Source organism: Mytilus californianus, unplaced genomic scaffold (genome assembly GCF_021869535.1).
Source record: "Mytilus californianus isolate M0D057914Y unplaced genomic scaffold, xbMytCali1.0.p SCAF_13, whole genome shotgun sequence".
Classification (NCBI taxonomy): domain Eukaryota; kingdom Metazoa; phylum Mollusca; class Bivalvia; order Mytilida; family Mytilidae; genus Mytilus; species Mytilus californianus.
The window spans coordinates 20,236,098-20,249,674 of record NW_026262615.1 but is presented as its reverse complement, the minus strand read 5'-3'; positions in this window follow the sequence as shown (position 1 = coordinate 20,249,674).

The following is a 13,577-nucleotide window of genomic DNA, read 5'->3' as shown; positions in this document are numbered from 1 at the left end:
AGAGGCAACAGTGACATGAACATTAGTATGAGGACATGTTAATATTGATGGATATAACAGGCTGAGCTAGATTGTTAACTTGCTAGTTCACAAGGTAACAGTCTGCAGGACACAATTCTCTGCTCTAACTCCTATATGCTGCTTTGTGGAGAAGCAGAAAATACCAACTTTGGAAGTCTTTGGTTTGACAGCAGGGTTTCCGCTGGCGATCGCCATTTTTTCATTTTGCGAAAATAAAAAAAAATGTGGCGATTAAAATTCCTTATTAGCGGAAGAATTTGACGAAAGAAATATAACGGTTCGACTTCGTCCATCTTCTTTATTTTCTTCGTATCAGCTTCCTGTTATTAGGAACACCCCTTAGCGGGTAAGATTTAAAAGTTCAATTTGGGGATGTAAGATAAATTATATTACATGTAGGTAAAATCCAGAGGTGGTGCACTATACATTGGGAGTGAGATGCAAAATTCTTAAGAGATAAAATATACAATGATATATACATAAAATGGATAAAAAGGACCTTCAGAAGGTCAAATAACACATATATTTAGTCATTCATTTATTCAGTATATACTGTAAATTCAGAAATTATTGCGATGTTTTTATTATTGCGAAAAATGCGACATGGTTATAATCGCAATAATTTAAACACGCATTTTTGAATTTTTTTTATATAAATTAAACAGGATTTTTCTCAATATCGCAAAAATTAAAATAGCATTTTAGTCTTAAATGACAAAATCGCAATAATAAATGCACGCAATAATTTCTGAATTTACAGCATTCAATCTATCTTCAGCATGTTCCTTTCTTTGTTGGCTACGGAGTTTTTTCTTTTCTGTTTTTAATTTTTTTCCTGATAGGATGATCCGGGTGTTAACCTTCAAATTTCCATTTTGAGTACAGTTTTTTTAAATGGCTTTTAACTCTTGGCGATGCCTTCCATTTCGGGCCTTTCAATTTGACGGGTTTGGTTGGAACTGCTTTGTTTGAAGCTGTCATTAAGGCATCAGTGATCTTTTGAATGCTACTGGATGGTTTTTTAGTCAATTGTAACTTTGAAATTTCATTCTGAACAGATTCGATATAGAGAGGAAGATCAGTCTGGTCCCATTGAAGCGTATGGGCTGTTTGAGTTTTATGACTGGTTTTGTTTACACAAGTTGGGATGCTAATATTAGTAGTCACTGTTACTGGCACATGTGCTGAGACATTTGTAGGAGAATTATTCCATATTGTATACTTTTAAACAGATTTTCCATGACAGAGATGTACTTAATCTATTTTGGAGCTGGATTGTCCTGAATGGTGGAAGAAAGTTTTTCTGTCAGATTTATCTTTATCAGCGATGAGGTTAAGTTTTTGAACAAATTCCTTTAGTAATTGATCATGCTTGTTGTTTCTTGTCTGTAAAGTTGTCCCATTCAAATCTCCACGTTATTTAATAGCAAGAGTCTTTATCCATAGTTGGCATAAAGACATTTATTAGACATACATCCACGTCAGATGAGATTAAAATGGCTATCAACCTCTCATTTCCATCGGGTAGCTTTAAAATTTGGCTGTTCCAGTGTTTTTGCCATGAGATGGAGACTCATGAGCGGCCTCTAGGAAGTTTAAAGCCAGTCAGAGGTTCATTTGAATCATGACATCTAGTATGATTATCGTGGTCAGGCAATATGGAATATATGATTCTTGCTTGGCATTCCCAGAGAAAATGTTCTTGTAGGCATACAATGTGTGATTCTTGAGTTAGGAGTTGAAGAAAAAATGTATTTGATCTCACTCCCTCTATATTGCAGGTTGTTATTCTTACGTTCTCCCAATTAGAAGGGATTCCTCCTGAATTAGCTGATCAGGTGGTTGTTCTATGAGGCTCATCTCTTGAAAAAGGTGGTTCTGTTCTCCTGTTGTTGGATTATCATCTTTGAGTGGTATTGAGCTGTGTACTTCTGTCCTCGGGTTGAGTGCTCGTGTTTGTCTGGTTGTACCGTGTTTGCACTTGTTCTACTTGGTTGTAGATTTTTTTCTGGAGGAGAGAGTAAGAGGGTCGATGCTGTTGATGTTTTGTATATTCTGTGGTATAATTCTATTTTGATTTGATGAGATGCCTCTATGTTGTTGTTAGCGTTGACCTGTTTGTGGTTGGTATAATGAATCATTGTGATATTTCCTGATTGGAATTGCTTCTAAAGGATGATTTAGAGATGCTGTTGCAGTTTGAGTCATGATGTTAGGATGAAGAGTTTGCTGCTGCTGGAATGCTTGAGGAAGACGTGTGCTCTGCGGTGCCGAGTTACCTGAGTTTGTCATCCAATTTTGAAGCGTTTGCGTTGGATGATTATAAACTGGATAATGAATTCTATAACCTTGAGGAATACCTGGGAATGTCCGAGCCTGAGGATGTACACCTGCAAACATTTGTGGTGGCTGTACAAAATGAGCTACATAAGGTTGGTGCAACTGATATGAGCAGGATATAGTGCATAAGGTTGATGCAGCTGATTGTGAACAGGATATGGTGCATAATGTTGATGCGCTTGATTTTGTCCATGATATGGTGTATATGTATTTTTAATATGATATGGTGAGAATGGATATAAAAATGGATTATGGTGAGGAGGTCTCATTGTAAAGTAAGCTGAGTATAAAGTGCTTTGTTGATGCACATGTTTTGTACCATTTGACTTTCCAGGAGTTTAAGTCTTGTTTCTATTAGATCTTCCCTGTAGTTGCAATGAGCAGATTTTTTTCTGACATCAAGTTTCTTGTTGTATTGGTTGTTCTATAGGTTGAGATCTAGGTGGTGGATTCTAATTTCCTTCTTTATTATGCACATTTTCTTCTGATCTACCATGTTCCTTGAATGTTTGTAGAACGTTACGAAGTTGTTTAACCTCATTTTCCAGATCAAGAATTCTGGTTTTTTGAACTGTATGGATTTGCTGCTCAGAGTAATATACCTTGGATTTTGGTTGCCTCTTTTGATCTTGTTTTAATGTCGTCCGATTGTTCGAGTCAAGAGGTTCTTTGTTTAAGTGTACCTATTTTAGGTTTTAACACATGTACTGCTAAATACACGATAAGAAGTTATGTTGAAAAATCTAAAAATGGAAAGAAGATTAGAGTATATATTTTCCTTTGCAGATAATCAGGTTCAATTTACCAATACAGATTTATAAATGAACGACTATTGAAACAAGACTAGATATATATATATATCCAAACCAATGAAAAAGTATAACATCATTTTGTAACTTGAATATCTGATCATATATTTCATTGATAAATTTCTGGAAATGTTCATGGAAAGGATGAATAGAATGTTATGATCAATGCACTATATTTTGTGTATCTCAAAAGTAGTGATAAACCTTGGAAGATTTAGATATCTAGTCAGTACCATATGGTTTTGATAGCATTTCATGCAATCTTTACCCAAAAACTGTGTACTAATCTTTTTATCTTATTATATGAATGATCCCTATAGGGTGCAAATTTTTATGTCAATGGATCATACAGGTTCAACTCCTGCTATGATGTACGTAATCAAAGTGCTTGTAAGCACTGAAAGTTAAAGATTGCTTTAATTTATCAGTGGGAAGTAAAATTAAATATTGCATTGTATAAAGCACTGGTTATCGTTGATTCAACTACAATTCTGGACAAAGGAAGATAACTCCAATTTTTAAAGATAACTTTTAACAATGACATCATTGATATTTTTAGATCAGATATTAGATTCCTGCACCTTGCAAAAGTTATGTATTTTTCTCGACAAGTATAACATCATTTTGTAACTTGAATATCTGAGCATATATTTCATTGATAAATTTCTGGAAATGTTCATGGATAGGATGAATAGAATATTATGATCAATGCACTATATTTTGTGTATCTCAAAAGTAGTGATAAACCTTGGAAGATTTAGATATCTAGTCAGTACCATATGGTTTTGATAGCATTTCATGCAATCTTTACCCAAAAACTGTGTACTAATCTTTTTATGTTATCATATGATTGATCCCAAGGGGTACACATTGTTATGTCAATGGATCACACATGTTCAATTCCTGATATGATGTCTTCAAAGACTGTGTACCAATCTTTTTATCTTATTTTATGAATGATCCCATGTAGTTAACACGTAAATCAAAAATCACAGATTGTATGTATGAGTCTCCATTAAAGCTATTCAATCTGTGACATTTTTTGTCTTTTTTAATGTTTGATTTGTTTTACTTTTTGTTGCTATTATCGGCTGTGCTTACTATTCTAACTTATCTTATGTTTAATACTTTATTTTGCATGCATGTTTCCAAAAATATGGCTGAAACTATTCTTTTAACTTTTATATGTCATCATTATTATATTACCATGCACTGTATGTTTTAAATTGTGTTGTTTTTATGACTTATGCATGTGTGTATATATTTGTTATTCAGTCGATTTGAAAAGCTCACTAGAGCTTGTGTTTATGTTGTTTATTGAATATCAACTTTTTAAATAAAACTTTGAATTTTATTTAAGTGTTAACCACATGGGATCATTCATATTATAACATAAAAAGATGAGTACACATTTGCACCTAAATATGTATTTTGAGACCCCTGCAGGGATTTCTTTTTTTTTCTTACTAATATGGGGGTCTGGATGGAGGTCGTTCAATTCTATATTCTTTAATCTTTTAAGCAATTTTTCTCAATTCTTTATTAATTTTGCATATTTTTCTCTATTCTTTATATTTTAACACCTCATTATTCTTATTTTTCTTGGCCTATTTTTTCAAACTTTTTGCCCTTTATTCTTCATATTTTGTCAATTATTCTCTATTCTGTAAACCCCATCTAGACCCTGTAATATGAGGTTTGCGCATTGCAGTTCTATCATTAAGTAATTCATAAATGTCAACAAAAACAAATATAACATTTAATAAATCAAAATATACAATACTTATAATATATATTTAACAAACACAACAATGAGATATAACAAAATAATTTATAATTATAGAACACTGTAAATTGCACAAGTAGTGTGAATTTATAATTTTCATTAAAATGCAACAAAAAATTAATGTAGACCTTACAAGTTTGTAAAAACTTGCATATGACTTAAATTATAATGCACATTGAAATTAACATAATGATCAGCTAGTAATTTATCAATATTTTGCATAAATAAAAAAATCAATAATTCTCTAGAGTTACAGTATGATTAATGGAAAGATTTACTAAAACTGGACTAGAAGTTAGCTACTTCTAATGCTTGAAGTTAATCAAACCTTTGTTTATCACAGAATAAACAATTCTATAACTGGGCTAGAAGTTAACTAATAGTATGTTAAATGCTTGTAGTTAGTAAGATCAATATGTATCATAGAACAAAATATCCTTAAACTGGACTAGAAGTTAGCTATGTCTAATGCTTGAAGTTAATCAGATCTTTATACGTAGAACAAAATATCCTAAAACTGGACTAAAAGTTAGCCATGTCTACAGCTTGAAGTAAATCAGATCTTTATAGAACAAAATATCCTAAAACTGGACTAGAAGTTAGCTATGTCTACTGCTTGAAGTTAATCTGATCTATATGTGTATTATAGAACAAAACATCCTAAAACTGGACTAGAAGTTAGCTATGTCTACAGTTTGAAGTTAATCTGATCTATATGTATTATAGAACAAAATACCCTAAAATTGGACTAGAATCAATTTATGTCTTATGGTTTTGTTTAATATAAACTTGTGTCAATCAATTACTAGGTATGGTTGCAATAATATCATTCCTATTATAGAATTTTTCTACACATTATTTGGACATGTTGCATATTCCTTATAACACATATTTCCCTTTTTTATACTTATGCCAAATTTGGTTGTGCAAGTGCCTTATACCCTTATTCAAATTTTTTCCATCGGCTTAAAGAGCCCAAAACCCTTTTCTCTCGTACTACACCTCTCTTTTGTTGTTAAAAACACAAACATTCATCCACCAATAGCTCTACATCACCCGATTACAGATGCAAAATGGTGACAAATAAAAAGTCATATTGCTTTTGTCCAGGTGAGCTAAATAAAGGAGGAATGTGTCCATGGGACACAGATGATGCCCCCGCTTGCATATCATATTAAGTTATAAAGGGAAATAACTGAAGAACATTAAAAGTGATGCTACCAAAATTTGTACTTGATCTGAGTTTTGTAGTAATAAGTATTGTGCATAAGTTTCATAAAATTTGGTTGAGGCAAACTTAAGTAAGGGAACGAAAACGAAAAATTCAGCAATTTTTCCGTTTGTAAAGGGGCATAACTCTAGAACGGTTAAAGTGACACCACCAAAATTCAAACTTAATCTGTATTTTGTAGTAATAAGCAATGTGTATACCGGTTAGTTTAATTACATTTGGTTGAGGCAAACTAAAGTTAGAGAACGGAAACGAAAAATTCAGCAACTTTTCCCTTTGTAAAGGAGCACAACTCTAGAACGGTTAAAGTGACACTACCAAAATTCAAAGATGATCTGTGTTTTGTGGTAATAAGCATTGTGTATAAGTTTCATAACATTTGGTTGAGGCAAACTAAAGTTAGAGAACGGAAACCAACTATGGGACGTATGTACAGACGGACAAGGGTAAAACTTAATGCCCCCTCCGCTATGGCAGGAGCATAAAAAATGTATGACAAGAAATGAATCAATTTGCATTTTTGTCCAGGTGAGCTACAAATATAATGTGACATTAAAGAAGAATGGTCCCAAATATGAAAGTTAAATCTTTCATATCACTAAGATATGCAGCAGTAGTAAGGGGTAAAATATGTTTCCCTTAAAAAGGACTGAATTGGCAAGATGGGACTGAAATGATAAACATGTAATGCCTTTTTGTCAGTTGTTGAAAGCTCAAATACTCTCAAACTGAACTTTAATTTAATGGAAAAATAAAATGATAAATATTGCATTGTTAGCTATTTGATTAAACAAAAATTTTAATAAAAATTAGATGCTTTTTGATTATATATGTTGTTGGGTTGCTATCACATTGTTGTATAGAATCTGCTTTATTTCAGACTAAAACATGTTGTAAACCATACTTTTGACCTGCAGTAAACCTGTCAAGAACATGAAGCAGTTCAGACTTAAACCAACTGTAAATATAAATTACAACAATTTATATATGAGGGTCTCTATTCTTTATACTTTTTGCCAATTATTCTCTTTTCTTTATATTCAGCACCCCATTATAGTCTATTCTTTATGTTATATGTCCATTTTTCTCTGTTCTTTATATTATTGGCAATTATTCTCTATTCTGTAAACCCCCATTCACACTCTCATATATATTTGTGTCAGAAGCCCTGTTTTTAGTTCCCTACTGACGAAGTCGAATGGGACTTTGGGTTTGCACGCCGTCCGTCTGTCTGTCTGTCCATCCATCAGTCCGGCAAATCAGTTTTCCACACTTGTTTTCTTCGTGCTTGAGGATATTGATTTGATATTGGGTATATTGTTTTATCATGACAAGTTACAAATCAAGTTTGAATTTTGTTCCGGTCTGACAATTTTGTGCAGAGTTATGGTCCTTGGACTTTGAAAATTCACTCAAATATTCAGTTTTCCATATTTTTTTCGTCATGCTTGAGGATATTGATGTAATAATCGGTACATTGTTTTATCATGACAAGTGACAGATAAAGTTGGAATTTTGTTCCGGTTTAGAGATTTTGTGCAGAGTTATGGTCCTTGGAAAATTCACTTTAATAATCAGTTTTCCACACTTTTTTTGTCATGCTTGAAGATATTGATTTGATAAGTTTGTAAGATGGTTTCTAAACCATCTTGCAAACTTAAAGCTAGAACTTAAAGCTAGTTTGGTAAAAATCCCAATTTGCCAAACTTAGCACAACTACCAGCATTAGAGGGAAAACTAGTAGTGAAGCATTTAAATACTTTACATGAGACACGGAAAGCATACATTCAGACTGAGGCAGATGAAAGAATGGGCAGAGCTTTGCGTTCAAAAGAAAGAGCAGCTGAACAAGTATATGAGAATGGTGACATGGTGTTTTATAAAAGAGAATGGAAAGAGCGTTAGCTTGGACCGGGAATAGTGGTTTTCCAAGATGGAAAAGTTGTTTTTGTCAGTCATGGCGGAGTATTTGTCAGAATATCCCCAAACAGATTGTGCAAAATTAATAATAATTTGGGAGAAAATACTGAACAAGATAACATAGCGTTAAAAAATAGTGACAAGAAACTTACAGAACCAAATATTGCACAAAAGAAATCCCTTGACATTATTGCAGAAACTATAACTATAACTATAAGTACACAAGAGGATCTATCTCATGAAGCAACAACCGTACGTCAGTCATAACTTGAATATTATAAAGAAAGATGATAAGATTCGATATAAAGTACCAGGCTCAGATAAATGGATAAGTGCAAGTGTGCAAGGAAGAGCTGGAAAAGCAACAGGAGGGAACAAAACATGGTACAATGTGAAAGATCATGTGAGCGAAGAACAAAAAAGTGTAAACTTGGGCAGTCTAGAATGGAATATTTCAGAAGACCAGATTAATGACACTGAAGTTCATACAACTGATGAAGTGGATCAGACAGATAGTGACATTGCAAAGCAACTAGAATTAGAAAAGCTGAGGCAATATAACACTTATGAAGAAGTTGAATACGGTGGCCAAAAGACAATTTCTACTAGATGGGTGATTACAAATAAAAATGGAGACACAAGAGCTAGACTAGTAGCTCGGGGTTTTGAAGAACAATCTTTCATTCCTAAAGATAGTCCTATAATAGGAAAGGATCTATTAGAATATTCCTTACATTTGATGCAAGCAAGAAATGGACAATAAAAACTACCGACATAAAATCAGCATTTTTTACAAGGAAACAAGTTAGAATGTGATGTACATATTAAACCTCCAGTTGAAAGTGATACACCAAAAGGATTCATTTGGAAACTTTAACATGGATTGTACAGACTAAAGGATGGAGCTAGGCATTTCTATATAAGTGTTAACGATGAACTAAAAATTTAGGATGTAGACAATCAAAACTTGATCCTGCTATGTTTATCCTGACAGTTAAGGGATCTGTCCAAGGTATTTTCTGTTGTCATGTTGATGATTTTCTTCATGCAGGAAATGAAGAATTTGTAAAACTGATGGAAAAATTAAGGAAAAGGTTCATAGCAAGAAAAATTTAAGAAAAGGATTTTCGTTACATTGGTTTCATGATAAAGCAAAACAATGAAGGTTACAACTAGATCATTCAATATACATGGAAAAACTAGATCACCAACACATAGAGCCACAGCGTGCGTTTCAGAAATTAAAACAACTTACCCAAGAAGAGCAAACAGATTATTGCAGAATGGTAGGGCAATTGAACTGGGCAGTTCAAGGATCAAGACCAGATTTTGCCGTTGAACTTGTTGATTTAAGTACTAAACTGAAAAGTGTATTAGTATGCGATCTTCTACGTTCTATTAAAAACATTGGAAAGTTAATGGACATAAGGCCTATTCAGTTTTTCCCATCATTAAAAGGAAATGTGACAGAAGACCTGGAAATTTTTGTTTTTAGTGATGCAGCTTTAGGAAATATTAATGATGGTAAAGGAAGTACAGGAGCTCATATTGTTTGAATAAAAGATCGAATTGGAAAATGTTGTCGCATTTCATGGCAAGCCAATAAGATAAAAAGAGTAGTTCGGTCTACTATAGCAGCGGAAGCTTTAAGTTTGCAAGATGGTTTGGAAACTGCATTATATTTTCGGAAAATAATTGAAGACATTTATGGAGTTGGGGAACGGATACCTATTACAGCTTTCATGGACAACAAAAGTGTCACTGAGGCACTAAAATCCACCAAATTGGTAGAAGATAAAAGGCTGAGAATAGACATTGCAGCTATATGTGAAATGATTCAAAACAATTATGTTGAGGTAAAATGTTGTCCAGGAAAAGTTCAGCTTGCAAATTCTATGACCAAAAGAGGAGCTTCTGGAATTGAACTTTTAAATGTGCTGAAGAAAGGACAAATGCCAGAAGAATTTGTGTGAAACAATAATACAATTTTACTTTTGCATTTTTAATTCTTTGTTTTTGGAAAAGGGGCAGAATAATCCCCGTGATCTGAGGACAGTCTAATCCAATGACGATCACTTCAAAAATATTTTTTACTTCTTTGTTTTCGGAAATGGGGCAGAATAATCCCCGTGACCTGAGGATAGTCTAATCCAATGACGGTCACTTCAAAAAAAAATATTTTGTTGTTTTGTCATGTTCATTCAGCTAGAGAAATATGATCTATCTTAAAGACTGATTCATGTTACAAAAGAAGACATTTTAATTAATGTTGATGATCAACTTAATGTATCAAGAAAGATAACTCTAGTGACTTTGTAAAGAACTCTTGTTTTAAAGATGCTGATAGTCTCTTAAATAAATAAACTGGTGTAACTAACATGTGTTAACAATTGGTATATAGTTTTATCATGACAAGTTACAGACCAAGTTCGAATTGTTTTTCGGTCTGATGAATCTGTGCAGAGTTATGGTCCTTATTCACTTAAATAATCAGTTTTCCACACTTTTTTTCGTCATGCTTAATGACATTGATTTGATATTTGTTATATAGTTTACACTATGACAAGTTATAGATCAAGTTAGCATTTTGTTCCAGTACAATTAATTTTTAACTAGGGGACTATTTATTGCAATGCAATACTCTCAGAATGTTTGTTGGATTTACCTTCATCAAGGAATGCTCAAACCTTCACATTTGAAAACCAGGGAAGAATAAATAACATACTAAAACTTGCTGCTAACATTTCTAGAAATTGCAATAAACCTGAAATGTACCTGCTATAACTAAAAATTGCCTTACACTTTATGTTCCCCTGTCTACAACCTAGTCTAGTTGTTATGCATCAAATGTGTATTTATTTTAACATCTTACAATTCAGTAGTAAGTACATGTAATTTTCATTAAACTGAAAAGATTATCAACATTGTCAGCTTGTGACTATAAAACTGTTACAATTTCATTTTAAATACAAAAACAATTAAATATTTGACATTAACTGTTGAAAACCTATTCTGTATTTTGAACATTGTTGAGATAAAATTTGCAAAACTTATTTATGGAATATGTATTTATTTATGGAATATGTATGTTTACTTGAATTATTTGATTTTTCTTTGTTGGCATAAAATTTTGTAGTTTTATCATGTTTATAAGGTTTTAGTTTGTGGTTTACAAATATGTTTCCTCAATAGAAAATATATATCCTTATTTGATACATGAACTAAAATTCCTTATAGGAAAGAACCACAAAATCTGCAAAATCTGGTACCCTAAAAACAATAAGCATTGATTTGCTGATTTTGATCTTCCTATCAGATCAATTTTACTATTGCGACTTTATCTTTGTGGGAACATTATTGAAACAAAACCACTTTCAAAAATTTCATCAATAAAGGATCATGTAAAGTTAACAACTTGTGTAAATGAAAATGTTAAATCTAAATGTAAAAATGTTTAATCTGAACTGCTTTTTATTTCAACATGAACCCCATCTTTTATTTCAAATCACCATGAATATGTCTACCCTCAGCAGTCCAGGGCAGCTGACAGGGGTAGATATAAATATTTACTTTAATTTGATTGTGAACTTTTTGAAAAATGTTAGTAATAAAATAAAAAAATAAATATTCTTATCAGTGAAATAAATAATTAACATTCTAACCAATGAAATACAAAATAAATATTATGATAAATGAAAAAAAAAAATATAATCAATGAAAACAAATTATAATCAATGAAATAGAAAAAAAAATATAAAAAAAAAAGTTATGAAACATGAAATAGAAAATAAATACTCTAATCAATTACAAAATTAGCCTATCACAACTTGTACATTCAACAAAAATTTATACATTTTATCTATAATACTGTTCTCTTACAAAAATCGGAAAATGAAGAGGGAAGCACGAGTCTAAAAAAAAAGAAAACCGGAATGTTTTAAATTTTGGCAAAAAATATGGCCATCCAAATTGTTATATGTAATAAATTCCAAACCTTTTCATATTAAGGTAGTTCAGGGGTATACCGCCAACTTGAATTGTACAATCACAGTAAATAATCGGCCTAGTTCTTTGCCCAAACTTGCAAATTTGGAGACAGATTTGCAATTTATTGGTTACACTGTTTATTTATATAAAGAAAACTTAGTTATTCATTGCATTATCAAAAATGTTTTAACAAATACCAAATATTTGTGCTTTTAGAATTAATTTTTCAAATAACCCATTTAAGGGTAGATAACTCTTTTAGTACAAAATTTATACTGGACATATAGGGAAATTTTCATTTTTTACTTGTAGCAAGAAAACAAGTTCGGTGACACCATTTTTTCTTTTTATTTTCTTAAAATATATTATTAAACCTATCTTCTCATATTTTATTTCAAAATTCTGTCTCATAGATTTCTTTTTATGCACAAAAATGTGTTTTTTCATGAACAATCTAAGCAAATTTTGGCAATTTTGAACGACTCGTACCTTGAAAAATAGCACGGTGACCCATACTTTTTATCATTTTTTTGAAAAAAGCATAGTAAAATCTTCATTTTGGCAAAGTATAAGAAAATTCTGTCATTTTTTTTCTATACCCCTGAACTACCTTAATATGGGATTAAACAAGAAATTCAAATTCTTTCATTTCCATTAACATTCACTCTTGAATTTAATGAAAATTGTGTGTTTTTATTAATTGAAACTTCTATTAAAATAGAAGGAGAATTTTAACTTTTAAATATTCTATGTTCATTTTGTGTATTTAGACCTTCCCAGAATTTATTTCCTGTATAACGATCTGACATTAAATTTCAATTTCACTGTACAGTATTATTAAAAAAAAGACAAGAAGGAACAATTTAATGCTGTTACTATTTGGTTTCTTTGTAAGCATAAAATTTTGTATTTTATAGGGTTTAAGTTTGTGGTTTACAAATATGTTTCCTCAATAGAAAATATATATTGTTATTTGATACATGAACTAAAATTTATTATAGGGAGGAACCACAAAATCTGCAAAATCTGGTACCCTAAAGACAATAATAATTTGACATCATTTATGATCTTTTCCCCTTCAACACATTTGTTTTATTACTTCCTTTATTCCTTGGGAAAAGATGGAAAGAAAAAATAAATGTGGAAGATTTTTTGGCTGCATTTTAATTACAGAAGCCGCCAGGCTTCTCAGGTTGAGTATGAATGTTTTATTCCTACTGGCAGTAGACAACCTTTTTAACAGGTAAAATACAGGTAAAAATATACCAATCAGAAATGGATTCGTACTGTGCACAGTGTACTATAAAACCTAATGATTTACCTGAATCCATCTCTTTTTATTTTAAGGCTGTAAGACCACACTTCTCAAACTTACAACTTATCTACTGACTCAGCATTAACAGTTACAAGGAAGCAGACACTATGAAATTATTCGCTTCAATAGAAGAAAGTTTTCTGTGTTTTCTGCACAGTGTGTATCCAC